The sequence below is a fragment of the Salvelinus sp. IW2-2015 genome, linkage group LG16 (genome assembly GCF_002910315.2).
Source record: "Salvelinus sp. IW2-2015 linkage group LG16, ASM291031v2, whole genome shotgun sequence".
In the NCBI taxonomy this organism is placed as follows: domain Eukaryota; kingdom Metazoa; phylum Chordata; class Actinopteri; order Salmoniformes; family Salmonidae; genus Salvelinus; species Salvelinus sp. IW2-2015.
The window spans coordinates 23,063,032-23,079,933 of NC_036856.1; the positions used below are offsets into that span (position 1 = coordinate 23,063,032).

The window sequence follows — 16,902 nt, forward strand, 5'->3', positions numbered from 1 at the left end:
GGTAGGGTGGAGGTGATATGGTCCTTGACTAGTCTCTCAAAGCACTTCATGATGACAGAAGTGAGTGCTACGGGGCGGTAGTCGTTTAGCTCAGTTACCTTAGCTTTCTTGGGAACAGGAACAATGGTGGCCCTCTTGAAGCATGTGGGGACAGCTTTAAATCAAATCAAGTTTATTTTATATAGCCCTTCGTACATCAGCTAATATCTCGAAGTGCTGTACAGAAACCCAGCCTAAAACCCCAAACCCCAAAACCCCAAACAGCAAGCAATGCAGACTGGGATAAGGATTGATTGAATATGACGGTAAACACGCCAGCCAGCTGGTCTGCGCATGCTCTGAGGACGCGGCTGGGGATGCCGTCTGGGCCTGCAGCCCTGCGAGGGTTAACACGTTTAAATGTCTTACTCACGACGGCTGCAGTGAAGGAGAGTCCGCAGGTTTTGGTAGCGGGCCGTGGCACTGTATTGTCCTCAAAGCGGGCAAAGAAGTTGTTTAGTCTGTCTGGGAGCAAGACATCCTGGTCCACGACGGAGCTGGTTTTCTTTTTGTAGTCCTTGATTGACTGTAGACCCTACCCACATACCTCTTGTGTCTGAGCCGTTGAATTGCGACTCTACTTTGTCTCTATACTGACGCTTAGCTTGTTTGATTGCCTTGAGGAGGGAATAGCTACACTATTTGTATTCGGTCATGTTTCCGGTCACCTTGCCGTGATTAAAATCAGTGGTTCGCGCTTTCAGTCTCACACGAATGCTACCATCAATTCTGGTTTGGGAATGTTTTAATAGTTGCTGTGGGTACGACATCGCCGAAGCATTTGCTAATGGACTCGCTCACCGAATCAGCGTATTCGTCAATGTTGTTTGACGCAATGCGGAACATATCCCAGTCCACGTGATCGAAACAATCTTGAAGCGTGGAATCAGATTGGTCGGACCAGCGTTGAACAGACCTGAGCGCGGGAGCTTCCTGTTTTAGTTTCCGTCTGTAGGCTGGAAGCAACAAAATGGAGTCGTGGTCATCTTTTCTAAGGGAGGGCAGGGGAGGGCCTTATATGCGTCGCGGAAGTTAGAATAACAATGAATCCAGGGTTTTGCCAGCCCTGGTTGCACAATCGATATGCTGATAGAATTTAGGGAGTCTTCTTTTCAGATTGGCCTTGTTAAAATCTCCAGCTACAATGAATGCAGCCAGTGGTTTCCAGTTTACATAGAGTCAAATTAAGTTTCTTCATGGCCATCGATGTGTCTGCTTGGGGGGGAATATATGCGGCTATGATTATAATTGAAGAGAATTCTCTTGGTAGATAATGCTGTCGACATTTGATTGTGAGGAATTCTAGGTCAGGTGAACAGAAGGACTTGAGTTCCTGTATGTTGTTATGATCACACCACGTCTCGTTAATCATAAGGCATACACCCCCGCCCCTCTTCTTACCAGAAAGATGTTTGTTTCTGTCGGCGCGATGCGTGAAGAAACCAGCTGGCTGTACCGACTCCGAGTCTCGAGTGAGCCATGTTTCCGTGAAGCAAAGAACGTTAGTCTCTTATGTCTCTCTGGAATGCTACCCTTGCTCGGATTTCATCTACCTTGTTGTCAAGAGACTGGAGTTGGCGAGTAGTATGCTCGGGAGCGTCTCCGGAGCCTGACCAGAAGACCGCTTCATCTGCCTCTTTTACGGCGTTGTTGTTTTGGTTCGCCGGCTGGGATCCGATCCATTGTCCTGGGAGGTTGGCAAAACAGAGGATCCGCTTCGGGAAAGTCGTATTCCTGGTCGTAATGATAGTGAGTTGACGTTGCTCTTATATTCAATAGTTCCTCCCAACTGTATGTAATAAAACCTAAGATTACCTGGGGTACCAATGTAAGAAATAACACGTAAAAAAAATGAAATAGTGCATAGTTTCCTAGGAACGCGATGCGAGGCGGCCATCTCTGTCGGCGCCGGATCTCGTACAGCGTTGTACGAGATCTTCCGTTTCTTGGCAATTTCTCGCATGGAATAGCCTTCATTTCTCAGAACAAGAATAGACTGACGAGTTTCAGAAGAAAGTTATTTGTTTCTGGCCATTTTGACCCTGTAATCGAACCCACAAATGCTGATGCTCCAGATACACAACTAGTGTAAATAAGGCCAGTTTTATTGCATCTTTAATCCGAACAACAGTTTTCAGCTGTGCTAACATAATTGCAAAAGGGTTTTCTAATGATCAATTAGCCTTTTAAAATTATGAACTTGGATTAGCTAATTCAACGTGCCATTAGAACACAGGAGTGATGGTTGCTGATAATGTGCCTCTGTACGCCTATGTAGATATTCCATAAAAAATCTGCCGTTTCCAGCTACAATAGTCATTCACAAAGTTAATTGTGTCTACACTGTATTTCTGATCAATTTGATGTTATTTTAATGGACCAAAAAAATTGCTTTTCTTTCAAAAACAAAGAAATTAAGTGACCCCAAACTTTTGAACGGTAGTGTATGTTTTAAAATCCGCATAAAGACAATATGTGCGATTTCCCAGCAGAGATGTTTCCATCAAATTGACTTGTTGCAGTTGCAAAGTCATCAAATTGACTTGTTGCGAAGTCAGTTCCACTGCTTGTCTTCATTGTTCCCCTCTAATCAGAGACTGATTTGGACCTGGCACACTAGGCGGGTTCAATTAATTATGAGGTGGAACAGAAAACCAGCAGGCTCTGGACCTGTTGAGTACCCCTGGCCTACATGATGAGATTATTATTATGATGGACAAAATAGTGAGAATTTTTATTTGTCAAACTGCAGCCAAGCAGTGATTATCATGTCACCAGAAAAAGACCCTTGATATTTATTGAAAGGAGCATCAAGCTCATCACCTTGCACTTTCACCACCCTGTGAAATTCATCATTCATATCTGTAGCCTGTTAAACTGCATGCTTTCTCGACTAGTCGTAGTGGAAGGACCACACGTCATCGTGTGACTTCAAGTTTACTTCAATATGATGATGATTATATCTATATTTGCGCATAAAAACGTTTACACTGACATTTCTCGTATGATTAATTTTACAGACACAAAAAGATCCCACCTCGTCTAGTATGTTTTGTCTACATTTGGAAAGTTTTCATCAGGCCTGCGATGACTTTTCTTTATCCGACATGTACTTTACTCACATAAAAAGGTTTGATGGAAACCTGGTTATTGAAAAGCATACACACACATCGCTCTAAAGGCAGCTATACTGAGGTGATCAAAAATATAAACGCAACACGTAAAGTGTTGGTCCCATGTTTCATTTGACTAATTTCGTTAAACTCATTTAAACTCATTAAAATCTTTGAAATTGTTGCACGTTTTATATTTTTGTTCCATGTAGTTTAGCAGCTCCTTCATCCATGCCCATATTGCGCCATTATCAGGCTCCCTCTGAGAGACACTGCAGGGGCAGAGGTGTCTGGAATGTGACAGGTAACATTACAGGACGGACTCACTCGCAATCCTCATCTCGATTTTCTGTTCTCTCTTTCTCACATGCACATGTTTCTCTCATCCATCATGCTTGCACTCTTGCTCTCTCTCCCCTGAGTGTCACTGTTTTTTTTACTCTCTTTTCATCTCTGTCTCTCCCCCTCTATGCTTCAGGGTCCTTTTTCCCCCTCTGGGGTGGTTCTTAGAACTAGAACACCAGAAGAAAGACATTCCAGGTTGTGAGAGAGGAGTTTTACTGTTTTTAACTCCATACAAACCAATACACATACACATACCTGTCATTGTCCACTGTCATTACATTCTGTCTCTCCCCCTCTCTGTCTACACTAAGTAAAGCACAACACAACAGTAGATCATCCAGACCAGACCTGTCAGTGGCCTGTACTCTGTGTGTCAGTACACTGTGCCCTAACGCCTAGTGAAGGCCTACAGGAAGGGTCTGTAGCAGGGGGCAGAATGTAAACCGAACCAGCTCTCTACTGAGTCAGCTGCAGACTACCTCACAAATGGCACCTTATTGCCTATACCTTATTGCCTATTTAGTGCCCTATAAGGTATTTGTTATTTATTTTTAATCAATTTGGAAAAAATGATAGGCGGTTTCGCTTTGTCATTATGAGGTATTGTGTGTAGGTTGATGAGGATAAACATTTATTTAATCCATTTTAGAATAAGGCTGTAACGTAACAAAATGTTTCTGAATGCACTGTATATGGAATACGGTACCATTTGGGACATACAGAGACTGGTGGAGGTTTGAGAGGTTAGTGTATAGAAAAGCTGAAGAGAAGTAAGTGTCTCTTTCAGTAAGACATCCAGGCCAGATTAAATCTCAGTCCAACCAAAGCCGATTAAACCAAAGCAACTCCGACCTGCACAACACACCCAGAGCCGCATAACTGACGAGGGAGGTAAATACAGACTGACTGTTAGATGGAGAGTTGGATCTGGAGGAAGTGGGACATGCACTACTCCTCTCCCTGGCTGTCTCCAGAACACTACGCCCCAACAATCACCTACAGTATAGTACGGATGTAACACTGTTCTACCTCTCTTCTGACTTGCTCTCTCGCTGTCCTCTCCTCCCTCCCTCTTTCTGGGTCAGTATTGAGGCTGTAGTAGATAATGGGTGGTGACAGAGGTGAGGGAAGATGGACAGACTTGGGAAAGCAGAAAACACAGCCAGTTAGAAATCTCAACCCTTTCTTTCCCTTTCTCCCCCTTCTCAACTAAATTTAATAAAAAGAGAAGTATTTTTGGCTCAGGCACCACTGCGGACGGTTCGTGTATCCCCTAACAGATGTCGCAATGTCCAACCCCAGCCAAAGGAAAACTAGCTTAGTGGTGTGTGTGTGGGTTGTAACTGTGCCAGTATGTTCTGGAACTGCCCTGGCCTGTCCTCCTCTCCCAGCCTTACATGATGGAAACAGTGTGACCTCCATCAGTCTCTGGCTGCTCACCTTGCTAATGATTATTAATAGGCAGCTGACCTATGACTTTGGCCACAATCCTTTGCTTCTCTCTCAGCCATATACTCCCGCTCACTTGCACACACATGAGCTGTTAATGGAGAAGTAACGGGACAAGAGACACTCACCATCTCACCTTTTCTTTCTGTTAGGGTAAGATTCTTTTAGTCCAGCAGTCACAAATATAATCTTTTTATGGGACATGAGACACCTGTCTAATGGTCCAAGAATAAGGGGAGTGTGGCTCAGATGGAGAATGCACATCTCTCCAGAATGTGCTCGCTTGCCATTTTGTGCATATTCATTGAAGTTATGAAACAATGTGTGCATTGTTTGCGGTCTATCAATTCCCCATTACATATATCACAAGTAGTAGTCTACATTTACATTTAATACATTCCTAAGTCATATAGAGATATAACATACAGTTGAAGTCGGAAGTTCACATGCACTTAGGTTGAAGTCATCAACTCGTTTTTCAACCACTCCCCAAATTTCTTGTTAACAAACTATAGTTTTGGAAAGTCGGTTAGGACATCTACTTTGTGCACAAGTAATTTTTCCAACAATTGTTTACAGATAGATTATTTCACTCATAATTCACTGTATCACAATTCCAGTGGGTCAGAAGTTTACATTTTCTGGAAAATTCCAGAAAATTACGTAATGGCTTTAGAAGCTTCTGATAGGCTAATTGACATAATTTAAGTCAATTGGAGGTGTACCTGTGGATGTATTTATATGGGACCACGCAGCCGTCATACCGCTCAGGAAGGAGACGTGTTCTGTCTCCTAGAGATGGACGTACTTTGGTGCGAAAAGTGCAAATCAATCCCAGAACAACAGCAAAGGACCCTGTGAAGATGCTGGAGGAAACGGGTACAAAGTATCTATATCCACAGTAAAACGAGTCCTATGTCGACATAACCTGAAAGGCCGCTCAGCAAGGAAGAAGCCACTGCTCCAAAACCGCCATAAAATAGCCAGACTACGGTTTGCAACTGCACATGGGGACAAAGATTGTACTTTTTGGAGAAATGTCCTCTGGTCTGATGAAACAAAAATAGAATTGTTTGGCCATAATGACCATTGTTATGTTTGGAGGAAAAAGGGGGATGCTTGCAAGCCAAAGAACACCATCCCAACCGTGAAGCATGGGGGTGGCAGCATCATGTTGTGGGGGTGCTTTGCTGCAGGAGGGACTGGTGCACTTCACCAAATAGATGGCATCATGAGGCAGGAAAATTATGCGGATATATTGAAGCAACATCTCAAGACATCAGGAAGTTAAAAGCTTGGTCGCAAATGGGTCTTCCAAATGGACAATGACCCCAAGCATACTTCCAAAGTTGTGGCAAAATGGCTTAAGGACAACAAAGTCAAGGTATTGGAGTGGCCATCACAAAGCCCTGACCTCAATCCTATAGACAATTTGTGGGCAGAACTGAAAAAGTGTGTGTGAGCAAGGAGGCCTACAAACCTGACTCAGTTACTCCAGCTCTGTCAGGAGGAATGGGCCAAAATTCACCCAATTTATTATTATAATTTTTCACCCAATGTATTGTGGGAAGCTTGTGGAAGGCTACCCGACAATGGCTACCCGACAAAGGCAATGCTACTAAATACTAATTGAGTGCATGTAAACTTCTGACCCACAGGGAATGTGATGAAAGAAATAAAAGCTGAAATAAATCTTTCTCTCTACTATTATTCTGACATTTCACATTCTTAAAATAAAGTGGTGATCCTAACTGACCTAAGACAGGGAATTTGTACTAGGATTAAATGTCAGGAATTGTGAAAAACTGAGTTTAAATGTATTTGGCTAAGGTGTATGTAAACTTCTGACCTCAACTGTATATAGTACCAGTCAAAAGTTTGGACACCTACTCATTGCAGGGTTTTTCTTTATTTGTACTATTTTCTACATTGTAGAATAATAGTGAAGACATCAACACTATGAAATAACACCTATGTATTAACCAAAAAAGTGTTAAACAAATCAAAATATATTTAAAATCTTCAAAGTAGACACCCTTTGCCTTGACAGCCTTGCACACTCTTGACATTCTCACAACCAGCTTCATAAGGTAGTCACCTGGAATGCATTTCAATTAACAGGTGTGCCTTAAGTTAATTTGTGGAATTTCTTTCCTTAATGCGTTTGAGCCAATCAGTTGTGTTGTGACATGGTAGGGGTGGTGTACAGAATATAGCCCTATTTGGTAAAAGACCAAGTCCATATTATGGCAAGAAAAGCTCAAATAAGTAAAGAGAAATGACAGTCCATCATTCCTTTTAGACATGAAGGTCAGTCAATTCTGAACATTTCAAGAACTTTGAACGTTTCTTCAAGTGCAGTCGCAAAAACTATCATGCGCTATGATGAAACTGGCTCTCATGAGGACCGCCACAGAAAAGGAAGACCCAGAGTTACCTCTGCTGCAGATGATAAATGCATTAGAGTTAACTGCCTCAGAATTTAGAGCCCAAATAAATGTTTCACGGAGTTCAAGTAACAAGACACATCTCAACAGCAACTGTTCAGAGGAGATTGCGTGCATCAGGCCTTCATGATCGAATTACTGAAAAGAAACCACTACTAAAGGACACCAGTAATAAGAGACTTGCTTGGGCCAAGAAACGCAAGCAATGGACATTAGACATTAGACATTTACATTTAAGTCATTTAGCAGACGCTCTTATCCAGAGCGACTTACAAATTGGAAAGTTCATACATATTCATCCTGGTCCCCCCGTGGGGAATGAACCCACAACCCTGGCGTTGCAAGCGCCATGCTCTACCAACTGAGCCACACGGGACCACATTAGTCGGATGAGTCCAAATTTGAGATTTTTGAGATGCAGAGTAGGTGAACGTATGATCTCCAGATATGTGGTTCCCACCGTGAAGCATGGAGGTGTGATGGTGTGGGGGTGCTTTGCTGGTGACACTGATTTATTTAGAATTCAAGGCACTTAACCAGCATAGCTACCACAGCTTTCTGCAGCAATACGCCATCCCATCTGGTTTGAGCTTAGTGCGACTGTCATTTGTTTTTCAACAGGACAATGACCCAAAATATACCTCCAGGCAGTGTAAGGGCTATTTGACCAAGGATAGTGATGGAGTGCGGCATCAGATGGCCTGGCCTCCACTATCACCTGACCTCAACCCAATTGAGATAGTTTGGGACGAGTTGGACCGCAGAGTGAAGGAAAAGCAGCCAACAAGTGCTCAGCATATGTGGGAACTCCTTCAAGACTGTTGGAAAAGCAGTCCAGGTGAAGCTGGTTGAGAGAATGCCAAGAGTGTGCAAAGCTGTCATCAAGGCAAAGGGTGTCTACTTCGAAGTATCTCAAATATGAAATATATTTTGATTTGTTTAACACTTTTTGGTTACTACATGATTCCATGTGTTATTTCGTAGTTTTGATATCTTCACTATTATTCTACATTATAGACAATACTAAAAATAAAAACCCTTTAATTAGGTGTGTCCAAACTTTTGACTAGTACTGTGTATATATATGGCTGTATGGCCTCCGTCTTTCCCCTTCATTTTGATTGAAGTCATCAGATTTGTGTACCTGTTATGCCCAGCTATGATTGATGGAGCAGGTTCCATCTATATGTCAGTGTTCAGTCTGATGGATAGCAGCACCAGGAAGAGAGGCCATATTTGGAAGCTATTTTATTAATATTTTTTATAGACTATGTATTTCCCAGCCTGACAGTTCCAGCTTCCAACGTCCCATCTGGCCTTCAGACTTTCCCAGTCCGCTTCCAAAACCCCCAAACACACAACACATCCATCTCCCGAAAGAACAGAGGGAAGAGGAGAGAATAGAGGGATCATAGGAAGGGGAGAGGATGCTTTAGCACAGTTGTAAAAGGTTTACTACAAACATGGCCCTGTCAGAACCCTACTGTTCACACACACTTGGTCCCCCCCCCCCCCACCGCCCTCAAAAAAGCAGTTATCGCGCTTGCTCCCTCTTCAGACACACACAAACGCACCATTTGCTCTGTCTCTCACACGCACCCTCAACATGTTAGCAATTACTTGGAACAGTCAGAGGAGAGCGCAAAGCATCAACATTCCAGGCAACCTCCACACGCTAGACAACATGTCATACTTACAACTAACTGATCGAACCAGAGATGGAAGATGTGGAGGAAGGGAGAGAGGGTAGGATTTAGGGAAAGTGGGGTTATAGTGGTCACTTCTTTCTGAGTAGGGTGATTTAAGTCATGGTGTAAACTAGTGCTTGGGGAAATGAGAGAGCGAGACCAAAGGGTTTATGACGTGGAAGTCAATCTAAACCACAACTGTAATTGGACCTGTAGCCTGCATGTAGGATGAAGAGGAAAACCGAGGGAATGATAGGAAGGCGTTATAACAATATGGTTTTGGTTCTCTGGTTGGATCTCCCAAACCCAGAATGTCTTAAGAGACTGGAGTTGATGTTTTGGTTCTTCTAGTGTGTTTTTTATTTATTTATTTAACCAGGTAGGCTAGTTGAGAACAAGTTCTCATTTACAACTGCGACTTGGCCAAGATAAAGCACAGCAGTTCGACACATACAACAACAGAGTTACACATGGAATAAACAAACATTCAGTCAATAATACAGCAGGGGGAAAAAGTCTATATACAGTGAGTGCAAATGAGGTAAGATAAGGGAGGTAAGGCAATAAATAGGCCATGGTGGCGAAGTATTTACAATATAGCAATTAGACACTGGAATGGTAGATGTGCAGAAGATGACTGTGCAAGTAGAGATACTGGGGTGCAAAGGAGCAAGATAAGTAAATACAGTATGGGGAGGAGGTAGTTGGATGGGCTGTTTACATATGGGCTATGTACAGGTGCAGTGATCTGTGAGTTGCTCTGACAGCTGGTGCTGTAAGCTAGTGAGGGAGATATGGGTCTCCAGCTTCAGTGATTTTTGCAGTTCGTTCCAGTCATTGGCAGCAGAGAACTGGAAGGAAAGGCGGCCAAAGGAGGAATTGGCGTGTGTGTGTGAACTGGAACCCTAGTTGAGTTTCAGTTTCAAATGTGGGGGTCTCAGCGTAGTAGGGTGTGGCCCCACTCTGCCTTCACCCCCCACCCCAAACTCAATCACTCTTTGTGTGTCAAAAGCCCAAGCATGTCTCACACACAAAGCTCCCTCGTGGGCTTCGCCATGTTTGTGTCTACAAGGCTTCCCTTACTCTCTCCATCACACACACTCACTCTCAAGATAACTCTCCTCTCAACCTGAACACAACCTCTATGTACTCCGCTGCACGCACACAGTGTCCTCTGACTCTTGCTTTGTGTGTGCCTGTGTCTTGCGTCTCCCACTGTCCTTTGATTCTCCCTTAACATTTAACAGATCTTTGAATGAGCTCTTTTCGTCTGCTACAGTATATCACCTTCCTCTCCTCCTTAAGCATATGTTCTTTCCACTGGTGCAGGTAACGGCTGACTGATAGTTATGGAGGGTTTTATTGTAGTTAATACAGTGTTTTAAAGTGGAGCTGACTGCGTTGCAGATATGAAACAATCATAATATCAGTCAAAAATATAAAATTCACAGTTTATAATTATATAAGATGTTTTAAAATAAGTTCTATTTGACCAAAAATGCCTTGACGTACAGTCAAGTATTTTTGGCAGAATAGATGGAGGCAGTTCAGTGCATGATTAGTATAATTCATCAATACATTTCTTGGTAGCCCCCAAAAATATTGATATCAGGTTGTAAATCACAGATGGCCTGGTACATTGTTTGCTGCCTGCACACATTCAGGATGAGCTGTTCCAGTGACTCAATATTTTGAAACAAAAACGGACACCTGTAACTAAAGCTGGGAATGTCAATACAATCAAACTAGCAAGGGCAATAATCATAAATCAGTCATAACGGGGCTAATAGGCTAGCACAGGTGTCGAACACAATGCCTGCGGGCATAAATGAGTCAACAGTTGAGTCCTCTACTTAATGAAATTACAACCTGATGCACTAGCATCGGTGAATTCAACTTCAATTGCGCTGCTTTCGTGTCCCGTTTACTGCCTGCAGGGGAGGGAAAGTGTACAGAAACATGCCACAGTCTTGCAAGGCTACCAAAATGTTCAAGTTTGGCTTCGGTTTTTAAAGCTTGACGAATAACCAAAAAACAAAACCTGCAACAAAACACCATGCAAAGGAGAAACATGTAGGCCTATTACAGCAACATTTGAGCAGTAGCTTAGGCTGGCTACTCAACTACAATACATTTTGAGTGCACCATACAGCGACGCTGCATTCAACCACACCGGTGAGCCATGCAGTGCAAAAAAAAAAAAAAAAAGTTTAAATGTTACTACAACCTATAGCTAGGTTTCTGTTATTTGCAATAATTAGCATCGCAGCAAGCATGGACACTTTTTTTCTCTTGTTTTAATATGTTTATGCTATATACAGTAGTGGACATTATAAAGGGACATATTTTTTCTAATAAAACAATAGCCAGTTTGGGTCTTAGTTGCAATTTTTTTTTGTAAAAACAAATTGGCTATGTCTGGCCCGCAAACTCGTAGTTGTTTTCAATATGGCCCGTCTGCTGATTGACTCCACGTTTTTAGATTGCTAAATAGCTAACGTTAGCTAGCTAGCTACAGTCCTATTGATCAAACAGCCATGAAAAGGTAGGTTATCTTGCCCTCAGTTGCTTATGCACATCAGCAAGATCAACTAATGCTAGCTAGACATCCTCCCAACAGCTGGCTAGCTGCTGGGAGGATGTCATTGGAGTGGGTGAGTGACCAACTTTTTCCCCTCACCGTTTTTAGGTGGCTACAGCTAGAGATTCAGTTGTCATTTTGGTTAGCAAGCAAGAAATGCGAATCACTTTGCTTGCTAAGGCTGAACTTGAACAACTGTTATCCACAGTTAGCATATCTCTTAGTTGTCAATCAGATGTATTTGGCATCGATCAAATTGGCGGGTTTGCAAGTTCCCATTCAGCTGTCAAAACGTAGGTTGGGACAAGCATGCATTGGTAGGCAAGCTGCAGAAGGACGAGCAGGCTACTATTCCCTTCCGTTTATCAGTGCAATTTTGACGGCCAACTAGCTGAAAAAGTGAGAGGGTTTATGTATGGTTCCCTTGTTAGATTTTAGCTCATCTCGCTCTGGTCTGGCTAGTGTTAGTTGTCGTTCTTGTTGATGTGCATAAGCAACTGAGGGCAAGATAACCTACCTTTTACATGGTTGTTTGATCAATAGGACTGTGAAGTTCCTAAATGTAGGAGGACACCCGAGGTATTTACAGAAGTCCATTCAGGTGGCTTTTGGCGAATGTGTTCTAATGCTCTAAAGTTGCGCTGTTGCTACTGCCTTTAAACACAGTTGAGTTAAAAGTGAATGATGGCAGGCCTGTGTGGCAAATGGCCTATTTGCATAATGTCCTACTGTAGTTCTGATTTGGCTATTGCTATAGAATTTTCAAATGCCTTACTATATGGAATTCCAAACATTCTAGGAATTTGTGAAAATGGCCACATCTAAGTGCTCGCTTGTCCCCCCCCAAAAAAATTCCCGGGGGGTTAACAGATTTTAAGATTTCGTGTTGCTTAATAGGTGATGGATTACAGGCTCAGAGGACAACGCTGTGTGTGTGTGTGTGTGTGTGTGTGTGTGTGTGTGTGTGTGTGTGTGTGTGTGTGTGTGTGTTTGTGTGCGTGTGTGTGTGTGTGTGTGTGTGTGTGTGTGTGTGTGTGTGTGTGTGTGTGTGTGTGTGTGTGTGTGTGTACAACTATACTTGTGGGGACCAGAAGTCCCCATAAGAATAGTAAACAAACAAAAACATTTACCAGCTGGGGACATTTTGTTAGTCCCCACAAGGTCAAATGCTATTTCTAACTCCTTTAGGGTTAGGGGCTAGGGGTAAGGTTAGGGAAAATAGGATTTTGAATGGGACTGAATTGTGTGTCCCAACAAGGTCAGTTATACGAGTGTGTGTGTTGTGGCTGGGTAAACCGCTTGTGGTCAGAGCGAGAGGCGCAAACTGAATACCTGTTGTGTTTGTGGGCTGACCGCATTGTGTGTTTAAGTTGTTCAGATTCACGTATGAATACACCTATTCCTCAAAAGTTTGAATTGTCTCAAACTTGGATGTCAAGTCTCGTTTGTGCTGGGAATCATGAGCTCGTGTGTGTCTGTTACTGAGGTAGGGAGAGAGTGATGTTTGGAAGACCGTAGGGGTGTCGTTGGGGCCGTGTGTGGCCCCTGTGGTGGGCAGCACAGGGAGCACCCCACTGTGAGGTATAGTTTTGGTTGGCCCCATGCCTGCTGTTATGGCCAGCCAGCTCCACTAGCTGTCTCTGTAGTTTAACTACAGGACCTTCACAAGCCACATAACCTAAAATTGTTGATAAGGATGGGTTAGGGTTGTTGTAGCCACAGTGCTGACCCATTTAAGTCCCTCAACACATGTGTTTCAGGTGAACTGGGAGCCAAGCACTTCTCCCCCCCCCCCTCCCTCTCCCCCATATCTCTATCTCTGCCGCTGTCTCTGTGTGTCAGTCAGATGAGTTAGTGCTGTGATTTGCTCTGATTTATCGATCGTTGAAAAACCCTCCGCCTCACAAAACGTTTTCATAACGTCTAGCCCTGCCCTCATTTTGTTTTTAAGATCTGCTTTAGCTGTTAAGACTGTCTATGTGAACTGGCCTATGTGAACTGTGTTGCTGTGCTCATACGTGCATTCCCTATCCCCAGTCATACAGCATTAACAGATGTGCATCCAGAGTGAGCAGAGAGTTTTCCATGGATCTCACTTGACAGCAGAGCAAGACAGTTGCATGTAATTGTGAGTGGCGATATCAACGCTAGCAGACCGATGTTCTAAGCGTTCCAAGCCCCCAGTGTCAGTGTGAGGTTTAGAGTGGTTTCTATCTGATGTCTGGATGAAGGGTTGCGTTGGCTGTAGGATGATGTGGTCAGAGTAGAATTACATTGTATTATCAGGGTTGTTTTTCTTCAAACGACACCATGAATGGAACTTTCTATTAATTCAGAAACAACCCTATTCGCTATCGATTGTCACAAAATGCGTGCGTGTGCGAGTAACATTCAGCCACACACTGTAGAGTATCACCACCTCATAATGTTGACTTATTTATTTAACCCTTAATCTATGCTGGTTAATTTAACAACCATTTCTCATTCTCAGGCAGAGAGGATATTAGGAAACCAAAGCTTAACAGGAGCATGGGTCCACACACACACACACACACACACACACACACACACACACACACACACACACCACATCTCTGATCTCTCCATCTGACCTTCTCACTCAATCAGTCACACAATAGAATTATGGAAAAACTACAGCTCGACCGAGATAAGGAAGTTACTCCAGTGAAATACAGTAAATGTCCACTGACTCATTGCTGCTCCCTATATGCTCTTTATTGATCTAGGCAAGTCAGTTAAGAACAAATTCTTATTTAAAATAAAGGCCAAACCCTCCCCTAACACAGACGACGCTGGGCCAATTGTGCACCGCCCTATGGGAATCCCGATCGCCTGTTGTGATACAGCCCGGAATCGAACCCTGGACTGTAGTGACGCCTCTAGCACTGCGATGCAGTGCCTTAGCCCACTGCACCACTCAGGATACTTGAAAGGTAAAGTTTCCATATCCCAATAAAGGCCCAGCAGCAGTGAATGGACATTTACAGTATAGCGGGTTACCTGTTGCTGAGCTCCTGTGTGTAGCTAGTTCCCTTGACGTCCACATACAGCATGTCTGGCTCAGGCTCTGTGTCTGAGGAGTCCTTCTCACTCACACTGTACAGAGTCTCGCTGTACATAAGCCTCAAGGTAAAGCTAGAACGATCTAGATACCAGTCCCCTGGAGAAACAGAGCGTTGCTAAACTCCCCTGATTCTTCTGCATCCAGAAAATAACTGCTAACAGAATGTTCTAACCTCTCCTCCTCTCCCAGCTGCTCACATAGCTACACAACACAATGCATGGAGTGAGAAAGRGGGGGGGGGGGGGGGGCAGACTTTGAGACATGCAGCTGCTTACCTAAGTGTGTGTTTGTAAGACCGTATCCTTCAGCAGATGTAGGTGTATTGACAAGCAATCCTCAGTGAGCCTCGGTGCTACAGTTCAGTCCCCTCCTCAGGCTCTGCTCATCTACACTTCTCCCATCTTACACAGGTGCTCATCTGTCATGTGGTTAGATCTCTGGCGCTTCAGAATCCAGAAGCTTGCTGTTTGAAGCCTGCTGCCCAGCAAAGTCTCCTCTCTGTGGGCTCAGTGAGGCTGGGGTGAGGGTTTAGAGCTGGAGCTCTCTGTCCATGGCTAAACTACCGGTTACTTCTACTTACTGAGCTCTGGTTCCTCAATGTTTTCACAAATGATTGGCTGGAGAGGGAAGGGAGGGAGAGGAGGGTTTGGAGGAGGGAGGCTGTTTTTCCACCTCCTTTTCTCCCTGTCTCTTTTGGTATGCCCCAGCCCACCTCTGATGTCACTGGTCTGAGAAAAAGAGAAGGGATATCAGAAGAACCTCCCCCTAAGTTGTTTTTTTAAGGAAAGATGTAGGTAGTTGGAGAAACTTCAAACTGATTTCTTGAACTCTGAACTTACTTTGTTTGGGGTTAGGAACAGCAGACACACGCACAGGTCCAGGTCTGCCCCAGTAACCCCCATCCCACTAGTACTCCAAACTCACCAGCCTCTTTCTGGCATACCCCTCTGTGTGAGTCAGAGTCTCCGTCCATCCCTTCCTCCCCAGCCTGTAGTGATAGGGTTCATGCTGTGCCACAGTAATTCTGATGTCGTCGTCTCAGGGTTTACAGCAGCTTCCTTTAGACACTATGTAAGACAGACAGCTGTGCACGAGTGGGTGTTTGTAGGTCACACTACTTTGTAGAGAGATGCAAAGGAGGCTCCAGGTGTATGGAGAGACCCTCTTCCTCACCTCCCCTATCGCTCCCGTTTCCTCCCCTCCTCCCTCCCTCAGCCATATGAGATGTCAGAAAGAGAGCAGATCTACATGTTTTGGAAAGTTTTTTTGGGGGGGTGTCAGACTAGTTGATAATTAAACCCACCAGATGGGGAGTTCTATTCATGTACCACACACTTCCAGATAGAACACTGGAATGAGAAGAGGGGGATCAGGGGAGAGGAGAGGAAAGTAGGAAAAGAGGGACCTTGTTTTACCCTGGGACTTAGTAACTGCTTCCTACTCTTGTCCTAGATTTGTGTGTCCACACACATTCTGGGCAGACTTCACTCTTGCATGACTAACTGTAGTCATCCGTCTGACACGCTATGAAATTACCAGTAATGGCGGTTAAACCTTTGTTGTCTCTCCCGCTCTCTCTCCCATTCTCCTTCCCTATATCTCCCTCCTTTTCTCCCCTTCTCTCTCTGCTTCTAATCAGAGTTTGATGGTATGACAGGCTCTATGTTCAGTGGTGCTGGGCGGGAGATAAATAGAACGGGGATAGAAAGCAGTAGAGAGGAGAATAGAATGACAGATATATGGAGAGGGAGATGTAGGAGACAGTGTGATGGGAGAAAGCGACAGGCAGTTAAATGGTGCTGTAAATTAATCTAAATTTCCAGAGATGGAAACCAGCTACTGCCTTTGTCTCCTAATGATAATATTTATGTAATGAGAGACTGGGAAGCTTAGAGCTGTAGTACTGTCATGGAGAGAGAGACCAAGATAGATGGAGACATCAAGAAAGAGAGGGAGTTGGCTGGGCTAAGAAGAGGAGTGAAGAGCATTTCATTAACACTATACAGTGCCTTCAGAAAGTATTCACACCCCTTGACTTTTTCCACATTTTGTGTTAGCCTGAGTTTTTCAAATTGATCAAATTTAGATTTTGCGTCACTGGCCTACACACAATACCCCATAACGTCAAAGTGGAATTATGTTTTTAGAAATGTTT

The 16,902-nt window shown here is 43.8% G+C and overlaps 2 protein-coding genes across 2 annotated transcripts in view; one reads left to right on the forward strand and one right to left on the reverse strand.

Annotated features, from left to right (window-relative positions):
• Positions 1–15,419, reverse strand: part of angptl1a (angiopoietin-like 1a) — a 39,841-nt gene extending 24,422 nt beyond the window's left edge. The window contains exon 1 of the mRNA XM_024004578.2: positions 15,023–15,419. The gene's annotated coding sequence lies outside the window, so the exon portion shown is untranslated. The remainder of the gene's footprint in view (positions 1–15,022) is intronic.
• The window catches only part of ralgps2 (Ral GEF with PH domain and SH3 binding motif 2), a 160,919-nt gene that overhangs the window by 124,377 nt on the left and 19,640 nt on the right, over positions 1–16,902 (forward strand).